This window comes from Beta vulgaris, chromosome 9, assembly GCF_026745355.1.
Source record: "Beta vulgaris subsp. vulgaris cultivar EL10 chromosome 9, EL10.2, whole genome shotgun sequence".
Classification (NCBI taxonomy): domain Eukaryota; kingdom Viridiplantae; phylum Streptophyta; class Magnoliopsida; order Caryophyllales; family Amaranthaceae; genus Beta; species Beta vulgaris.
In genome coordinates, this window is record NC_079210.1 from 17,148,304 (window position 1) to 17,168,358 (window position 20,055).

Below are 20,055 nucleotides of genomic sequence, written 5' to 3' on the forward strand. Positions count from 1 at the left end.
GGAATTCAGGGGGCCTACATTTCTCTCTCCTTTGTTTTATTTTTGTATCCATGTGCAGTGGTCCCCCTTTCCTATCTAATCACTTCTGCTTAACCCTTCTTAATACCCCTCCTCAAATTTTGCATAGGGAGTTGTGAAAAAAAAAGTGTCACAACTAAATTGGAGCGGAAGAAGTAGTAAGTATGTCCATGAAAACTACAGTATCAACTACCTAAACTAACATTATCATTGAAAACTATATAGCATTCATAGATCCTACTTATAAAACCATATTATAAATATCTAATTCAAGCACCAAATATTACACATCAATTTAAGTCTCTGGGTCAGAGGCATAGGTCTTATTTGCTTCTCCATCATCTTCCTCTTCTTCTCCATCACCATCACCATGATCAGGACCTATGTAATTTTACCAATTCAATCAAATATATTGAGATTGATAAAAACTGGTAACAATGGAAAATCGTTACCTAAAATTAGCATAATACCTACTTAAAAAAATTTAACTTTGAGTAATGCCTAAACATGTTCATGTCATTACCAAACTATGTCAGATGACCTATCACCAACTTTTTATGTTTCAGGAAATGTCTAACAATGTTTATGTCATTACCAAACAGTATCAGATTACCTTATTCCTCTTCTACCTGTATCATTACCTAAAACAAGCATAATACCTACTCTAAAAATTTTAACATTAGGTAATATCTAAACATGTTAAGAACATCACTAAAGTATTTCAGATTACATAATCCTAAATTTATCAATCTTAAGTAATGACTGAAACTCTTCTAGTGATTACTACATAATGGCAGATTACCTACCACCAACATTTTAAGTTTTAGTAATTCCTAAACATGTTTATGTCATTACCAAACAATATCAGATTACCTTATTCCGCATTTATATATTCTTTAATGGCCTAATAAACGAAAAAGTATGACTTTAGTAACCCATTTAATAACTATTACCATAACTTCCATCTCCACTATCTACGGTTTCCTCTTCTACCTGTCGAGGCCCCATTAGAGTGGTTACTTCCATCACCTCCAAATGCATCCTCTTCCTGAATGTCATGCATGAAATCATCGGGAAAAAGTTCCAGATATGCACGTTTGAGCATTTCTTGTACCATTTCGGTCTCCACAAAGACATGTATGTTACTCAACATCTCCACAATTTTTCTCACAATCGATGGAATAACTTCATCAACCTCTTTCCCACTCGTTAATGTTGATTTTCCCCATATATAAGCATTGAAGAACTGCTAAATGACAAGGAGGAGGAAACGAGTCTCCAGAGGAAGCTCATCAACTTGAGGCCGAAGGGTCCTGTCGTCTTTGTCTTCGTCATCCATTAACAACAACTTGCACTAGTACATCCTCTTCTATCCCAAACTCTCTCTTCAATATACAAAAATAAACCAATTAATAATAAACGATTAAAATAATAAACATAATCTCAATTAGTTTATTAAAAGAATAAGGTTACTTACTTTAGCATCTTCCCACAAAGTGTTTTTCGTGCCTTCTGGAACATCATCCCAAGTGTCGTACAAGATAGACACTTTGCTTCTACTGATCTCCCCACAATAAATCTTGTACTCACCAGCATAGCGCCCAATCGGACGTATCCACTCATCCCAAGCAAGAACTCTCTGAATGCCGGGTTTGGAACGTATCCCTTTTGTAGGACCTCTTGGCCTACTTTTCTTCTTCGTAACAGCTGCATCAGTAATCTGGGGCTCATCAGATGCATCACGCATTATCTCATCATCTGCCATCACTACACCTGAAACCATGTACATGTTAGATTAATCAATAAATTAATACACAATTATTTGAACATGCAAAACGCAAAATAAATAATTAAAGATTATAAACATTAGTAGTTGTGTTAATATTACATAATTTACCTATTAATCAGCTATTTCTTTGCCAAGTAAAATCCCTCATTGTGGTCTCGACAATGTAATTTGTGTCTAGATCTTCCCCTAATGTACTTGGAATAACTACTGACGAAGCATACTTCATTGAATTGTGCATCGTAATCTTCTTCATCGTGTACATCATCAATTCCAAGTATTCTCCTTTTTCCTTCAATGACAACAAACCATTTTGAATCGTAATGTAGAATACTTGTTTTGCTTGTGATGCCAATACTAAGTTATCTTCATGATGTCCTAACCGGCTGAAATTGACTAATGTAAAAAACTCATGTTCATCTTTCTTCACACCACGACGAATATCAACCCACTTGCATTGGAACAGCGGAATCTTGAAGTCAACATAGTCAAGTTCTAATATCTCTTCAATGAAACCCATAGTAAGACTTCATTGTCTCAACACCGTTCTATCTGTTTTACTTTTATACTCTGATGACAAAGCCCCCATCGTAACACCACTGTTTTGCATCGTGGATTTGTCATCTTGCCGTTTAGTATAAAATGTATAACCATTGATGTCATACCCCTCATAGGAAAGAACTTGCGTCTTTGACCCATATGCCAACCATTTCAATATATCCGATACATCGTTAGGAGTATCAGATAATTGGTTCATAACTCGTTCTTTAAACCAATCAACGAACGTCCGATTATGCTCAATCATCAAGTCACGTTCATTAAACAATGGATACTGAACACTAAGCACAGTCATGTGCTCATCTAAGTAAGGATGAACTTGTTTCAGATTTTGTAACACAATCAATTCTGCTTTTCTTTTCAACTCTCCATCAAGACACAATCTTTTTCTCCCAATGGTACCACAACCTTCAAGCCTTCCTTCATGTCTAGATTTTGGCAAACCAATTGCTTGTGCACGTGCTAAATACTGACTTGCATATTCAGATACTTCCTCAGCAACTGTTCTTTGACAATACTTGCTTCTGGTCTAGCTGGATTCATCACTTTACCCTTCAGAGTACCCATATGTCTTTCAAAAGGCCACATATACCTCATACAAACGGGCCCACAAAGTTTAATTTCTCTACAAGATGGATTATCAAATGAGGCATGATGTCAAAGAATGATGGTGGAAAGTACATTTCAAATCGGCACATCGTCTCTATTACATCGGCTTGCAAGTTATCTAGAATGTTAGGATCAATCACCTTGTTAGAGATAGTTCTGAAGAAGAAACACAATTTTGTGATTGTATATCTTACTTGGGAAGGCAAAATTCCTCGTATTGCAACAGGTAATATATGCTGCATCAAGATATGACAATCATGAGATTTCAAACCAACAAGTTTCAAGTCCTTCAGTGAAACAAGGTTTCGGAAATTTGACGAGTATCCAGCAGGAACCTTTAACCTATGCAGGGACTCACAAAAACTAGTTTTCTCCTTCTTAGACAAAGTGTAGCAAGCTGGTGGAAGATAATAGCGTTGTCCCCGCTCCTGAGGTGCTAGTTCTGGTCTGCCCATTTCAGCCATGTCTTTCCTAGCTTTAACTCCATCCTTTGTCTTCCGGGGCATATTCAACAATTTCGACAATGGCATCACAAACATTTTTCTCAATGTGCATTAAATCAAGACAATGTCTGACTTCCAAACATTCCCAATACGGAAGGTCCCAAAACTTAGATCTTTTCTTGTATAAGTTCTTTGAGACACTTTTGAAGGGCTTGCCAAAAATTGTTTCAATATCCTTTACCCTATTAGAAACCTCTTTTCCACGTAAAGGTACAGGGGCTTCTCTCATCTCCACTTTTCCGTTGAACAATTTTTCTTCTACGGAATGGATGATCTAAAGGAAGCCATGTACGATAATGCAGGTACACATTCTTCCCACAATGATGTAACCGCTTATCAATCATATTCTCATCACAAATAGGGCATGCCTTTGCTCCTTTAACCGTATACCCTGACAAATTCCCATAAGCCGGGAAATCATTAATCGTGCAAAATATCATGGCACGCAATGTGAAGTCAGTTTTCGCATACGCATCGAACATGGAAACACCTTCATCCCACAACAATTTCAGATCTTGAAGAAGCGGGTCAAGATACACATCTATATCGTTTCCGGGTTGCTTAGGACCCGAAATAAGAAGCGATAGCATAATAAATTTACGCTTCATACATAACCAGGGAGGGAGATTATAAATTGTCAGTAGAACCGGCCAAGTGCTATGTTGGGTACCTAGTGTGCCAAATGGGTTCATCCCATCTGTACAAAGTCCAAGCCTAAGATTTCGAGGTTCTTTACCAAAACCGGGAAACTTTCGGTCGATATTTCTCCATTGCGGAGAATCGGCCGGATGTCTAAGCATCCCATCTTTCTTCCTCTCGTCCGCATGCCATCTTAGTAATCTAGCATTATTTTCATCCGAAAATAAACGCCTAAATCTCGGAATGATCGGTAGATACCAAAGAACCTTCGCCGGAGTTTCTTTCATATTCCATATCTAATGGATGTTCTCATATTCCATACCTAATGGACACAACAATTTCTTTGCCTCGTAGGTAGAGTTGGGCATTTCATTCCCTTCAGGTAGCAATTCTTGTAAAAAAGTGAACAACTCACTTAGACTTTTATCTGTCCAACTATGCTTCGATTTCATATTGAACAATGTGAGGACTCTAGAAAGTTTAGTGAAATTCTCACACCCCGGATACATAGGTTTTTCCGCTGCACTTAAAATACTATCATACATATGCGGACGATCGGTTCTTTCATCCTCCAAATTGTGCAACATCTCATCTACTCTATCATATTCATCATCTACCATGTCATTTTCATCATCTACCCTATCGTTCTCATTATCACCATCTCCTTCAATCTCAACCTCAACCTCATCAACATGCAAATCATCACACGAGCTAGTGGAGCTCATACCCACATCATAAAACTCTCCATGCCATGTCCACCTAGTATAGTTACTCTTAAACCCACGACGAATCAAATGATCTTTAATTTGATCCATATCACGATACCCCCCTTGAGTTATTGCAATCACAACAAGGACACAAGACTAACTTTGACCCATTCTCCGATTGATGTTCTAACGCAACTCTGATAAATTCATTAACCCCTTGTAGAAATGTCGTCGAAATTCGATTACCATACATCCAGTTTCGATCCATATTCATACACTAGAGAAACCAAACAAGAATACAATCGATCACATCATTCAAAGTAGTTTATCAAATGCAGTCATGACCATTTGGGTCCTTATCACTCCAACCTAACCCATCCTTGAGTTTCTCATCTCACTAGTGAATGAACATTTGGTTTTCAATTCTAAGAAAAATCCGGCAGCACTTCCCTACAGTTCTCCAAGTACACGATGAAGATAGTAGTTAAACTATCAACATATGTACCCAGAGAACGCTTAGGGAAATGAGCCGGATCTTTCTTAGAATCAAAAACCAAACATTCATTCACATCCTAAGTGAGATAAGAAACTCAAAGACAGTCCCAATCCGGGGACTATTCAAGACTTACTCCTAATGAGTAAGCCTCGAACGGGTATCTAGGCAAATGATGCACATTGCAATAAAACAACACAAACCAATCCATTCCTTAGATTTCCCTCCCCACCCCATTAAGGTATGTCCATATAGGTTTGGTTATGATTCAACATATATATTTTCCCAATCACATCACTAGTAGAAAAATAATCAAATGCCCCGGTTAAAAAGCCCACAAATGCTCCGTATTTGACGCGTAGCAGACGTCATACGAGCATTTGAGAATTTCACAAATGCTCCAGTTGAAAACCGGAGCATTTAGTTTATCAAATGCTCCGGTTGTGACTAAAACCGGAGCATTTGATGTATTTTACAGGCCTAGAATAGATTAAATGCTGCGGTTTATAGTAGAAAACCGGAGCATTTGTTTCACAAATGCTCCGGTTCTAGCATACAACCGGAGCATTTGTACAATTTTATTAAAAAAAAAAATTATGCACATGATTTATAGCAGAGGCACCTTCTATCATACATTAATGACCTCCAGAAAAGATTATTGTACCACAAAATAAGGGTGAAGGGGTTAATTTGCAAATCTAGTAATTTGATATAAAAAGATTCAAAATGAATTAAAAAAGAATACTCTGCACAGGGATCTGTATAGACAAATCAACTCCTGGTAAGCTAGCGCAGAAATTTCTCAAATCCTTGATGGCTGCAAACTTTCTCTACTAGGCTACCCTATTTCCCCAAAAGGCGTAGAACCGAGCTGCTTCTCAAACTCCTTTTGGAGAAACGAACTATAGCCAATAAATTTTGCAGGGAAAAAGCACATAAAAACATAGACAACTAACAGTTCTGCAAGCTATGAATCCAGGTATATCCTTACTTCTTCCTCTCTTTTGACATCCTTGAGTGTGAGACAAATTCCCTCCTGATCCATTATGAGGTTTCCTGAACCACGAAGGGCCTTTTTGGGATCGTGGGTCATCTTGATCAAAATATGATTGCCATCTCTGAACAACAACAAGGCAATGTTAGTCAACAAATAAGTAATCCTGTGCTCCTAGCAGAAAGCATAAATTAAGCTCATCGTTGGTAACGAAAGCAATGTACACAGGTATAGGCGTGTAGCACGGTGAGATTGTAAATCCAGAAATCTCAATCCTTATGTGTAAGACAAAGGAGTGTAGAAACTCTGCACCCTGCCATTACTCCCCCACCCCCAAAAAAATTTGATAAAAGCATGATTCTAGCTAAAACAGTTTGATATAGTTTACAAATATTCATAAATTTGTCATCCTTCATCCGAAAAAAAATTCTTCCAGAGAATGTATGGAAGAGTAAGTATTGCAACAGGAAGATTCTGCAAACCAGCCCCCTCTACAGTAGCTGAAATAGAGTCATCTAAATGTCTACTCTTCCCTCTGACCCTTACCCTCCCCCTTTACCCACATTAAATGGAATAAAATCAAGAGTAAAGCATTGCCTCATCGGTTTGCAAATAACTAGTCAGATCAATTGTTGCTTCTAGGAATTGTTATAAGCAGCAGAACCTATATTCCTTGATACATATACGAATAACAGGCATAAGTAATTATTTAAGTGACTTAACAATCCCAAACTCAAAATACTAGATAAAAAGTCAAGGACATCGCATGGAAACAACTTCTAATTTTGAAGGACTTTACAAAGTGCCTTTCATGTTACAGTTACATATGAACTGTAAGCACGAATTAGGTTGACTTGTCTTCTAAATCTCGTGTAATTCTTATCACATAACTTCTCTTCATCTTTCCTATCTTAAACAGACTTTATTTTTCCTCCACCCATATGTAAATCATGATGATTGAGATGTCTAGGTGGAAATCGATGTGTTAATTAAGGATTTCACATCATGTTAAAAGTGTCGAGTGCATGACACAGATAGAGGTACTTACAATAGTATGAGGAGCTGAAGCAAAAGCTCAACTAAATTAATCCTCTTCTCCATCCAAATGCTGATCACGGAATTTTGTAAAACATCACTAGTAAACCTATATGTAGCAAAATAAAATAGTACAGAAGTTGTACACAGAAACTTGAGTAGAAGAGGAACATACGGAAAGGTTGAATATATCATCGTTCATTGGTCGAAAAATGTATAATTTTGTTACATTTCTACTACAGTGGAAACAAAAGTAAACAGGTCATTAGTGATCACAATGCAGAAGTGACATAGCCAGATGGATTTGGGTTTGACAGATTTAAAATTGGAAAGAAACATAGCTCACCTCAAATATGGTTCCTGCTGCCTTTGCAAAAGCATGGCAGGCTCTTCTTTTATCTGGATAAGCCTTTGATGGCCTATGTGCTTCTTCAGGCAACGCAACTTCCATATCAAGTAAGGAAATTTTAAGTTGTCTCAGAATCTGAGCATCTATTCCAGTCACTGGCTTCAATGAGTTGGTGATTGCAATTGTTGTTGTTGTGACTGTTGCGTGGATTGTTGCACTAATTGTTGTGGGGATTGCTGCATAAATATGGTAAACAGGGATGTTTATTTCTGAACAACAAATAAACCCTTAAAAGCTAATTTACAAATCTTATTAACCACAGAATTTAGTGAGCGGCGCCAAATCTCCAAAACACTCTAGAATAAATACTCAACAATCTGAAACTCAATAACTTCAAGAGGCATTTGAATGAACTCTGAAAGTAGAAACATATTCACTGCAATCATGTTTCCGATTAGATGAGTTGTGACGTCAAGAACAAGGTCGAGGAGTGAATCTCTTTTCTAATGGTCCTAGTTGTAAACATAATAAGCTTATAATAAAAATTGTGTATAACCCCTAAACAACCATACCAAGCATCATATAAGCTTCTAAAAATGTTCTCTATCTATATAAAACAAACCAACAAACCAAATAAAACACATTAACCACGCGGATAAGCAAAAAGATAACCAAGGCAACCAAAATGCTAACAACCATCGAAATCATAACTAAAAATGCAACTAATCATGCACTTGACAGCAAGGGACAGGCCAAAGAATGGAATTTACTATCAAATGCACTAGTGCAGCTACATACTAAAAGAAAATTCCAACTTTCATCTCAAGCAAATATGCATCATTTCAGCAGCGCCTGATGATTTCAAGAAGATGACAAGGGAGTCAAAAAATCTCCCTGATAGGCAAATTCATTAATACATTACCTGACTACAACTATATAAACAACGTCCGTCAAATGCCTAGTGTGACCTGAAATGTAAAGTATGAATTACCTTAATTCAATGCTTAATGAAGATAAAAGGGAATGTTGAAACCACTGAAAGGAAAGAAACTTACAGTTAGTTATGTCCCCAACTGTGCAAGCTTTGGCTACCTAATACCTAAAAATATACCCAACAATTTAACTGCAACACATCTCATGCACTCTCAGAAATTTTCAATGAAGGGGCAGAAGGTATCATCTATAACAAGGTAATCTGATGGCAACACAGAATATAATATATTAACATTGTCATACAACCACATTGCCCTCATAAGGTGGAATAAACCCAGCTCCAAATTGTTAAATAGTCAATAAACAAATCAAACTCTTTCGATTCAGGCGAAAATTAGTACCACAAGATTCAAATATTTAAAAACGTTTACTGTAACAAAGAAGAATAAAAAACCTGAATAAGAATTGACGATTAAGGTTGGTGGCTTCGATGCGGTCTATATCAATAACATCAAGGTTCTTAAACCCAGACAAAGCCAAGTCCTTCAACAATTCACATCCTAACCCACCAGCCCCAACCACCACAACTCTAGCATCTTCTTGAAGATAATCTCTCAACTGCGAAAATTAATCAAAACCCAACAAAATTAGAGAAAACCCATACAGCAAATCAGGCAAATAACCTTGCACACCATATGTTCGATCAGCAAGATAGCAGTTGCGGATAATGGATATAGACTTATAGAGAGCACACCAGAATATGTTGGCAGATCACAACTCACAAGGCAACATTGTACATATTGCAGATTGCACTACGTTAGAGCTCAGCTTGACGAAGGTTCTATTTGCAGGTACCAAGACCTAAACCTACTCACAACGTTTCAGGAGACACAGGTTTCCTGCACAAAACATTTCATTATCATCTTGCATCAACAAAATATAAAAACTCAAAACTAAACCAATGAAACTGAATTTCAAACAAACAAAAAAAACTCACCTGATGTTTAGCGAGAGAAATCCTAATGAAACATGCTGCCAATTTGCCATAGACCATAAAACAAAATAAGCATTAACGTTGATAATGCCCAATTCAAATATAATGCCATTTCAATTTATAAGCACCAATAACACCCAAATCAAAGTACACCAACAAAATTAGCGTTTATAACAATTCTAAATTATATAATATGATATATAAACAGCCCTAACAAGTGAAATTGCAATTTATTTTCCAATTCTCATGAAATTGATAAACCCTAATATGTAAAGTAAAATAAGAAATCAACAAAATTGAGCAGATTAAGATGTACCTAGTTTGCTAGTCACGAGTCACACCGTCATCCATCGAGTTTCGAGCCAAAATGTTGCGGCTGCAGGTCGGCGATTACGAAGCAACCAGGCAACAATAGCCGGCAGGAGGTCCGAGACTCCGAGTCACGATTTCACGACCATCTTTAGATGCGTGCGCCGCCGCCGGTGAGGGCGTATGAGGGAGGAGTGATGGTGACTGGATCTGAGGTTGTATGAGAGAGAAAGGGAGAACCGAGGTCTGAGATGAAGTGATATGTGAGAGAATGAGAGGTTGAGAGAGTGCGAAAATGAAAATGAATCGCTGAAAGATGCGTGAATTGGAATTGTTTTTTTTCTTTTTTTTTTTTATTGCTGGTAAATCCGCCACTGCGTACAGTAAGTTTCATGAATTGAGAGAGGGTTCAAATGCTCGGGTTGTCAACCGGAGCATTTGACATCAAATGCTCGGGTTGATTAATCAGCCCGAGCATTTGTGAATTTTTATATTAAAATTTTCACAAATGCTCGGGTTGATTAGTCAACCGGAGCATTTGAAAAGTAGCAAAAGTAGTTTTTTCCACTAGTGCATAATAACCAAACAATTCACATATATACATTCCTAAACCCAAACTAATGGTTACATTAACATAAATAAAAAAATAACAAAAGCTATAATACATACCTCTGCTCTCAAGGAGCAGCGAAGACGAGCACAAGTGCACGAGCTTGGAGAACCGGCAAACCCACGAGGACTAAGGTGGCAACTGGAATACAATGTAAAGGACTGACATAAGTTTCAAATTCTAAATTGAGCATTCAAGAATTCTAACTCATAATTGAAGCACATATTTCTAAAGAGAGCATTCAAGAAACTATATACTACACAAACTATACAAATTCATAAGCTACGAATATCCTAAATTTAATCTCAAATTATTTCACACATGTTTATCATGATTTGAATTCTAATTTTAACCCCTTAACAAAAATTAGAACTAAGATTATTCAAAACAACCCCTAAAAAAATTAAATAACTTGAAAATACATGATTAATATATATTAATACAAAAAAAACCAAAAAAAAAAACCAAAAAATACCTCCTTGCCAGCGGCGGGACCGACGGTGCAGCGAAGGGAGAGTGAGAGAGAGAACCGGTGCACCGGCGGCGATTGTAAGGAGAGTGTGAGCAAAGTTTCCGGCGAGATTGTGAGCAAAGTTCCCGGCAACGAAGATGGAAAGAGAATGAGAGAGTAAGGAAAGAGAATGAGAGAGAGGGGAAGAGAGAGAGAGAGAGAGAGAGAGGAAGTGCGCCGAAGACGGCACCGGCGAGAGTAAGGTTCCCGGCGAGAGTGTGCGCCGGCGAGATTGTGAGTAAGGTTCCCGACGAGAGTGTGTGCGCAGAGTGTCGCAGGAGAGAGAGAGGGGGGATAGCAGAAGTTGTAGAGTTAGGGCTCGAAAATAAAGAAAGCCGTTGGGAGTATTACAAAACAGAGGGGGGAGAGCCTTTTGCGTCGCACCTAGGGCACGTGCGACGCAGATGACTAATGTGCGTCGCACCCTTCCCCTAGTGCGACGCACATTAGTCTCCCTAAGCTTCCCATACTCGCATGATTTGCGTCGCACGTGTGAATCATGCGACGCAAAACCCTAATATGCGTCGCACAAATGTACCATGCGACGCATATTAGGCGTGTCCTGGTATTGTTTTTGATGTTTTGCGGCATACTCTTTTTGTCATGCGACACAAATAGATGTTTTGCGTCACTTCCGCGTCTATGCGACGCAAATACGGGGACGCAAATCATGCTTTTTCTACTAGTGTTGTTGCACTTTTGAAGATCAAAATTCATGTGTTCAGTAGGTTTGGTACCGGGGTAATCTCGCTCACCCTCGACAGGCATACCAAAAATTCCTCCAAGTTCTACATCATAGAACTAGATTTCGACACCTTTCATGCAAGATGTTACTCTGCCATCATCAGTGTTATCTACTTCAAGATGGGTGTAGAATATTTTCACAAGTTCAGGATAGCAAGGCAACCTCCAATAGTCTATGCCATTGTTGGTATAAAACCAATGAAAAAGTAATTTTGCATCGTTAGTTGACAAAGAACCAAAGTCCATTGTCCTACCTGCTGAGTGCACCTGACGTGTACCATATTATTTTTTGTAAAGTTGAGCATGGTCTAGGGTGAAACACCTTGTGTTTTTGGGAACAACATTTTCAGGAATGATGTGATCCTCACCCTTAAAGACACGTTTCCTTTTATGTGCACTCTGAGAAGTAGATGCTTGTTGCTATTTTGTAACTTGCCTTTTTCTATATGAACGAGGTGGGGAAGAATGTGGGGATTCTCTGCCTTCCTGGGAGTCCACATAATCCGAATCATCACTAGCATTCTACTCCGTATTCTTTCTCGTAGGACTTAGCTATAAGCTTTATCCTTGCCATCTCACTGCCCAAAAAAATTATATTATAAGCATATTACACATACCGACAAGTTAGGTAATAACCATACATTGTTTTAATAATTACCAAACAAGGTTACAATATAGAAGCACAATTTCCGAAATACTTTGGTAATCATCAAACATACATCACTTCAGTTTCTACAAAGTTTAGGTAATCACCAAACATATTTAGGTAATTACTAAACACGGGTGACAAGTTCTGCAATCACTAGTAGAATAAATGCTTATTGCTGTGGTCAAAAAGTGGTCTACTGCTGCGGTTTTCGGCGCGCAGCAATTAAGTGGACAACAATAGGTAATAATTATATTGCTGCGGTTTCTGGGCCAAACTGCAGCAATATAATTATGTGTTATCAGTTTATATGAGAATATTGCTGCGGTTTCGGCCCAGAAACCGCAGCAATATTACTTTTTTTTTAATTATTTACTCAAGTATATTGTTGCGGTTCCTTATCAAAATCGCAGCAATATGTCCGGGTACAGGTAAATTATTTTTTTTTATATTAAATTTGAAAAATTAGAACTGAACAAATAACCCATGCACTACCCACCAAATTCACATAAGAAATGAGCATCAGATCTTTTAAGAGAAAAATAACACCACATTCATTCACAACAAATGAAACTAACAATAAATCTAAAAAATCGAAACTCCTAATATTAGATTATAACAGTAATAGTATCTCACTTACAAAGAAAACAAAAATGATGAAAATTATAACAATATTTAAAATCGAAGAACTAAATCTAAAAATTTATAATAATACAAGAAGAAAATCAGAAAATCAAATCTATAAAAAAAATCGAAGAATTAAATCTAAGAAAAAAAACAGAACTAAAACGTAAAACAATCGTAATGAAAATAAAAAATATATGAAAAAAAAGAAACTGAACTTAAAAAAAATCGTAAAACACGACTGAAATAACCGCTCAAAAACTCAAAGAACTTGAAGAACTCGAAGATCTATTGCGAAGGATCGGTGCAAATCTGGATTTCGACGAAGGACGAACGCATTTCGACGAAGGACGAACGGATTTCGATGAAGGACGAACGGATTTCGACGAAGGAACGACCGATGAACGAAGGAACACCGGCGAACGAAGGAACGACAGACGAATGCACAGTGAAACCCCTCGCCGGAGCGAGAAGCGAGTTGAACGACGGTGATACCTTTTTTTCTTTGTTAGCCGCCGGGAAGATGAACGAACAAGCCCGGTTTAAGGTTAGAGACGTGTGAGACAAAGTTGAGGGTGAGAGGAGAGAGGAGAGAGGATAGAGGTGAGAACATGCGTGAGAGGAGATGTGTGGTGAGAGGCGCACGCACAAATGTTATTTAGGGTTAGAGAGATGGGCTTATAACCCTAGTATCTTTAAATACTTTTTAATGTCATATTACTGCGGTTTTTGTCAAAAACCGCAGCAATATATTAAAATAATTTTTTTTATATTATTTTAATATGTTGCTGCGGTTTTTGCCAGAAACCGCAGCAATATTTTTGGTCATGGTAAAAAAAATTCAAAAAATTTTCGTTTAAACTATATTGCTGCGGTTTTCGGTCGAAATCGCAGCAATATACTTCTTTTATATTTTTCTTTTTCTTTTTACGTGATATATTGCAGCGTATTGGTAAAATCGCAGCAATAAGCAATTATTCTACTAGTGAATACTAGCATAGATTACCAAACACAATTAAGGGATTTGAACAAAACAATTTTTATATATTCATGAACAAAATCATACTAACATTTGCATCAAAAAAAAAAAAAACAAAATCATACTAACATAGATTACATAAAAACATACAATTCATAACATCACATCAATTTCTATAATGTTTTGGTAATCACCAAATATATTCAGGTAATTACTAAATACAGGTGACAAAATACAAGCATAGATTACCAAAAACAATTAAGGGAATTGGAAAAGGTAGGACAAGTATAACCTTAGCCTTATTGTATATACCACTTAATATTCATGAACCAAATAATATAAGCATAGATTACAAGAAAACTCACAATTCATAACATCACCACAAAGTTAGAACATCACCACAGTATCTTTATAATTCATCAATGAAACCATGGTCCAAATTTTGATCTTTTCTGAAACTAACATGATAATTACATTCTTAGAGATTTCTTCTATTGTTAATTTCTAACAAACCCCTAACTTTCACTCTCCAAATACGTAAATCAATGGACAACAACAAATAATTTCATATCACTATTCCAATAAAAAGTACCAATCAAAAGTTCAAAACCCCAAATTTCAATATTCATATCTTTAATTTAATCATATGTTTCAGAATTTTGGTAAGCACTAAATTGATGTGTTAGAAACGCATAACTCATATGATTCAAACACAATCTTTCCTCTTTCCCCCAAAATATCAAAACAAGTCCTTTAATCAATTCAGAACAACATAATCTAGTGGTAACACCAAATAATTAAATATCACAATTCCAACAAAATTAGAAATTGCTACAAGACAAAAAATTAACTTTCACTATTCAATTCTTTTTTAAAAATAAAATCATATATTTCACAATTTAAATCATAAATAGAGTTATATGGTACCACTATTCATGAAATAGACTTCAATTTTGCAACTGAAAAACCGTTGTCGCAAAATATTTGTTCACAGTTAACAGAGGAGGAGATGTCTCTTAACATACTTGTACACGGAAAAACCACAACAAAAATTAACAACTTTCACGCAAGAACATATAATTTTTAAAAGAAAATCAAATTCAATTTATTAAAAATTTCATATGCTAAACATTCACCTTAGTCAATTTTCAAATTATTCTCAGCACCAATTTCACAATGGTGTAGATTTTATCAAAACGTTGAAAATTAACTAGAAGGTAGTAGCTAGAACATTTAGAGCGAGAAAATAATGTGACATGGATAGATAGAGAGAGAAAATAATGTGACATGGATAGATAGAATGGAAATGATATGATGTTAAGGTTTAAGACACACATAATATAGAGGGAAGCCAAAATTTTGAACTTCAAATTTTACCAAACCATCCTTTTTGAAATTTGAAATTTTCGTTATTACCGCCAGATCATAATACGTTTGGTAATTACCAATCCAATTTTAGGCATTACTAAATATACTAACTGGATGGTGTTCTCATTACTCATAAAACCATCCTATGGGGATTGCACAATCATGTCACCGGGTCCATTAAGCCAAATACCTCACCAAACCCCATGAAGTTGAGTTTTGGGTCTCCATTGTACCTCCTTGTACTAAAAAGCCCAAATTAACCCCAATCATATGTTTTAACGTAACTACCAACAAACATGTTCTAGGGATTACCAAACCCACTAATTATTAGAGGATGTTCTGCCAATCACCATCCTTTATCATTACTCATCAAAGTCATCCTATTGGAATCGGACAATCATGCCACTGGGTCCATTAGTCCCAAAACCTAAAACAAAACAAAGGATTTGAGTTTTGGGCCCCCATTGTCCCTCCTTGTACTAAAAAGCCCAACTTAACCTCAAATCATATGCTTTAGGTAATTACTAAACATCGTTTGGGTATTACCAAATGTATCCAATCACAATACATAACTATTACTCATCAAAGCCATCGTATAGGGATCGGACAATCATGTCAATGGGTCGATTAAGCCCAATGGCTCACCAAATCCATTGAACTTGAATTTTGGGCCCCCATCGTCCCTCCTTGTACTAAAAAGCTCATAACCTCATATCATATGTTTTTAGGTATTTACCAAACAATCTTTGGGCATTACCAAACTTCTCCAATCACAATTACCCATTACTCATCAAAATCATCCTATGGGGATTGGATAATCATGACACTGAGTCCATTAGGATCAATAGCTCACCAAACCCATGAAGTTGAGTTTTGGGCCTCCATTGTCCATCCTTGTCCTAAAAAGCCCAAAATAACCTCAATCATATGCTATAAGGTAACTAGCAAACACATTATGGGGATCACCAAACCCACTAAATGGAGGATGTTCTCCCAATCAAAATCTTTTATCATTACTCATCAAAGCCATCATATGGGAATTGGACAATCATACCACTAGGTCCATTATCCCAATAGCTCTCCAAACCCATGGACTTGAGTTTTGGGCTCCCATTGTCCCTCTTACTAAAAATTCTAAATTGATCGTAGGTCATATGCTTTTAGATAATTATCAAACAGGGTTTGGGCATTACAAAACCCATCCAATGACAATCTATATCCATTACTCATCAAAGCCATCCTATGGGGATAGGATAATCATGTCACTGGGTCTGTTTGGGCATTACCAAACCCATCCAATCACAATCTATATTCATTACTCATAAAGCCATCCTATGGGGATATCACAATCATGTCAATGGGTCCATTAGGCTCAATAGCTCACCATATTCCATGGACTTGAGTTTTGGTCCCCTATTGTCCCTCCTTGTACTAAAAAAGCCCACATAGATCCCAAACCATATGCTTTCAGGCAATTACCAAACCCATTAAATCACAATCCATACCCATTACACATCAAAGTCATCCTATGGGAATTAGACAATCATGCTAGTGGGTCCAGTAGGCCCAATACTTCACCAATCCCAATAGACTTGAGTTTTAGGCTCCCATTGTCCATCATTGTATTAAAAAGGTCAAACTGACCATAGACAATATGCGTTTAGATAATTCCCAAACATGGCTTAAGCAATACCAAACCCATCTAATGACAATCTATACCCATTACTCATCAAACCATCCTATGCAGATTGGACAATTATGCCATTGGATCCATTAGGCCCAATACCCTACCAAACCCTATGGATATGAGTTTTCAGCCCCCATTGTCCCTCTTTGTACTAAAATGCCCAAAGTAACCCCATATCATATGCTTTTAGGTAATTACCAAACAATTGTTGGGCATTACCAAACCTACCCAATCAAAATCCATACCCATTACTCATCAAAGCAATCCTATGGGGATCAGATAATCATGTCAATAGGTCCATTAGGCCCAATAGCTCACCAAACCCCATAACTTGAGTTTTAGGCCCCCATTGTTGCTCTTTGTAGTAATAAGCCCAAATACTAAGATCAGATCTATTTAAATAATTCCCAAACAATATTTAGGCATTACCAAACCTATCCAATCATAAACCATACCCATTACTTCTCAAAGCCATCCTATGGGATTTTACAAACATGCCATGTGGTCCATTAGGCCCAATAAGTCACCAAACCCATTGGACTTGAGTTTTGGGCCCCCATTGTCCCTCTTTGTACAAAAAAGCCTAAATAGTCCCAATATGCTTTTAGGTAATTAGGACACATTGTTTGGGTATTACCAAACCTATCTAATAACAATCCATACCCATTACTCACCAAAGCCATCTTATGTGGATTGGACAACCATGTCACTAGGTCCATTAGGCGCAATAACTTACCAAACCCCATGGACTTGATTTTTGGGCCCTGATTTTCCCTCCTTGTACTAAAAAGCCCAAATGGGACCCAGATAATATGCTTTCAAGTAATTACAAAACAAGGTTTGGTCATTACCAAACTAATCCAATCACAATGCATGCTCGTTACTCATCGAAGCCATCTTATAGGGATTGAACAATCATACCACTGGATCTATTCAACCTAATACCTCACCAATCCCCATAGACTTGAGTTTCGTGTCCTCCATTATCCCACCTCGTACTAAAAAGCCCAAATTGACCCCAGATCATATGTTTTTAGATAATTACCAATCAAGATCTGGGCAATACCACCCATCCAGTCAAAATCCGTACCCGTTACACATCAAAGCCATTCTATCAGGATTGGCAAACCATGCCACTTGGTCCATTAGGTCCAATACCTTACCAAGCCCCATAAACTTGAATTTTGAGCCCCCATTGTCCCTTCTTGTATTAAAAGCCTAAGTTGATCACGGATCATATGTTTTTAGGTAATTATCGAACAACGTTCGGAGAATATGAAACCCATCAAATCATCCGACATGGATTGGAAATCATGCCACTGGGTCCATTAGATCCAATACCTCAACAAGCCCCATAAACTTAAGTTTTCGATACCCATTGTCCATCCTTATATTAAAAAGCCCAAATTGACCCCAGATCATATGCTTTTGGGTAATTACCAAACAACGTTTATGTAATACTAAACCCATCCGATCACAATCCATACCCATTACTCATCAAACCATCCTACGGGGATTGGACAATCATGCCACTGGGTCCATTAGGCCCAATACCTCACCAAACCCCATGGACCCGAGTTTTGGTCCGTCATTGTCCCTCCTTGTACTAAAAAGCGCAAATTCACCAGAGACCATATCCTTTTAGGTAATTACCAAAAAACCCTTAGGTGTTACCAAACTTATCCAATCACATTCCCTATCCATTGCTCCTCAAAGCCATCCTATAGGGATTGAATTATCATGCCACTGTGTCCATTAGGCCCAATAGCTCACCAAACCCGTTGGACTTGAGTTTTTCCCAAATCTATCCAATCACAATCCATACTCATTACTCATCAAACCATCCTATGGGGATTGGACAATCATGAGACTGGGTTAGTTAATACCTTACTAAACCCCATGGACTTTAGTTTTGGGCCCTCATTGTCCCTCTTTGTAGTAAAAAGCCCAAATTAACAACAGATAATATGCTTTTAGGTATTTATTTAACAAGGATTGGGCATTACTCAATCCTATCAATCACAATTCATACCCGTAACTCATCAAAGCTATCCTATGGGTTTGGAAAATCATGCCATTGGGTCAATTAGGCCCCATAGCTCACCAAGCCCCACAAACTTGAGTTTTGAGGCCCCATTGTCCTTCCTTGGATTAACAAGCTCAAATTGACCCCATATCATATGCTTTTAGATAATTACCAAACATGGTTTAGGCAATACCAAACCCATCCAATGATAATCCATACTCATTACTCATCAAACCATCCTATGGGGATTTGATATTTATATCACCGGGTCAATTAGGCCAACCCATTGACCTGAGTTTTGGGCCCCCATTGTCCCTCATTGTACTAAAATGTCCAAAGTAACCCCAGATCATATGCCTTTAGGTAATTACCAAACAAGATTTGGGCATTACAAAACCTACCCAATCACAAACCATGCCCATTACTCATGAAAGCCATCCTTTGGGGATTGGATAATCATGACACTAGGTCCATTAGGCCTAATTGCTCAACAAACCCATGAAGTTGAGTTTTGGGCTCACAAACCATTCCCATTACTCATGAAAGCCATCCTTTGGGGATTGGATAATCATGACACTAGGTCCATTAGGCCTAATTGCTCAACAAACCCATGAAGTTGAGTTTTGGGCTCGCATTTTCCATCCTTGTACTGAACAACCCAAATTATCCCCAGTCACGTGCTTTAAGGTAACTACTAAACATGTTCCATGATTACTAAACCCACTAAGTAGATGATATTCTTCCAATCACAATCCTTTATCATTACTCATCAAAGCTAACCTATAGGAATTGGAAAGTCATGCCACATTGTCCATTAGGCCCAAAACCTCTCTAAATCCTATTTTCCTGAGTATTGGGCCCCCATTGTCTTAAGTATTAGGCATCCATTGTCCCTCCTTGTAATAAAAAGCCCAAATGGACCCTAGATTATAT

General features: G+C 37.4%; 1 long non-coding RNA gene across 1 annotated transcript; it reads right to left on the reverse strand.

Moving 5' to 3' along the window:
• Positions 1–6,243: 6,243 nt before the first annotated feature.
• On the reverse strand, positions 6,244–14,644 carry LOC125493427 (uncharacterized). Its single transcript, XR_007269983.2, has 8 exons — positions 10,597–14,644; positions 9,935–10,173; positions 9,622–9,656; positions 8,747–9,523; positions 8,614–8,659; positions 7,689–7,927; positions 7,356–7,451; positions 6,244–6,431 (listed from the first exon to the last, which is right to left on the reverse strand). It is a non-coding gene; the product is annotated as an uncharacterized LOC125493427 (long non-coding RNA).
• Positions 14,645–20,055: the final 5,411 nt, after the last annotated feature.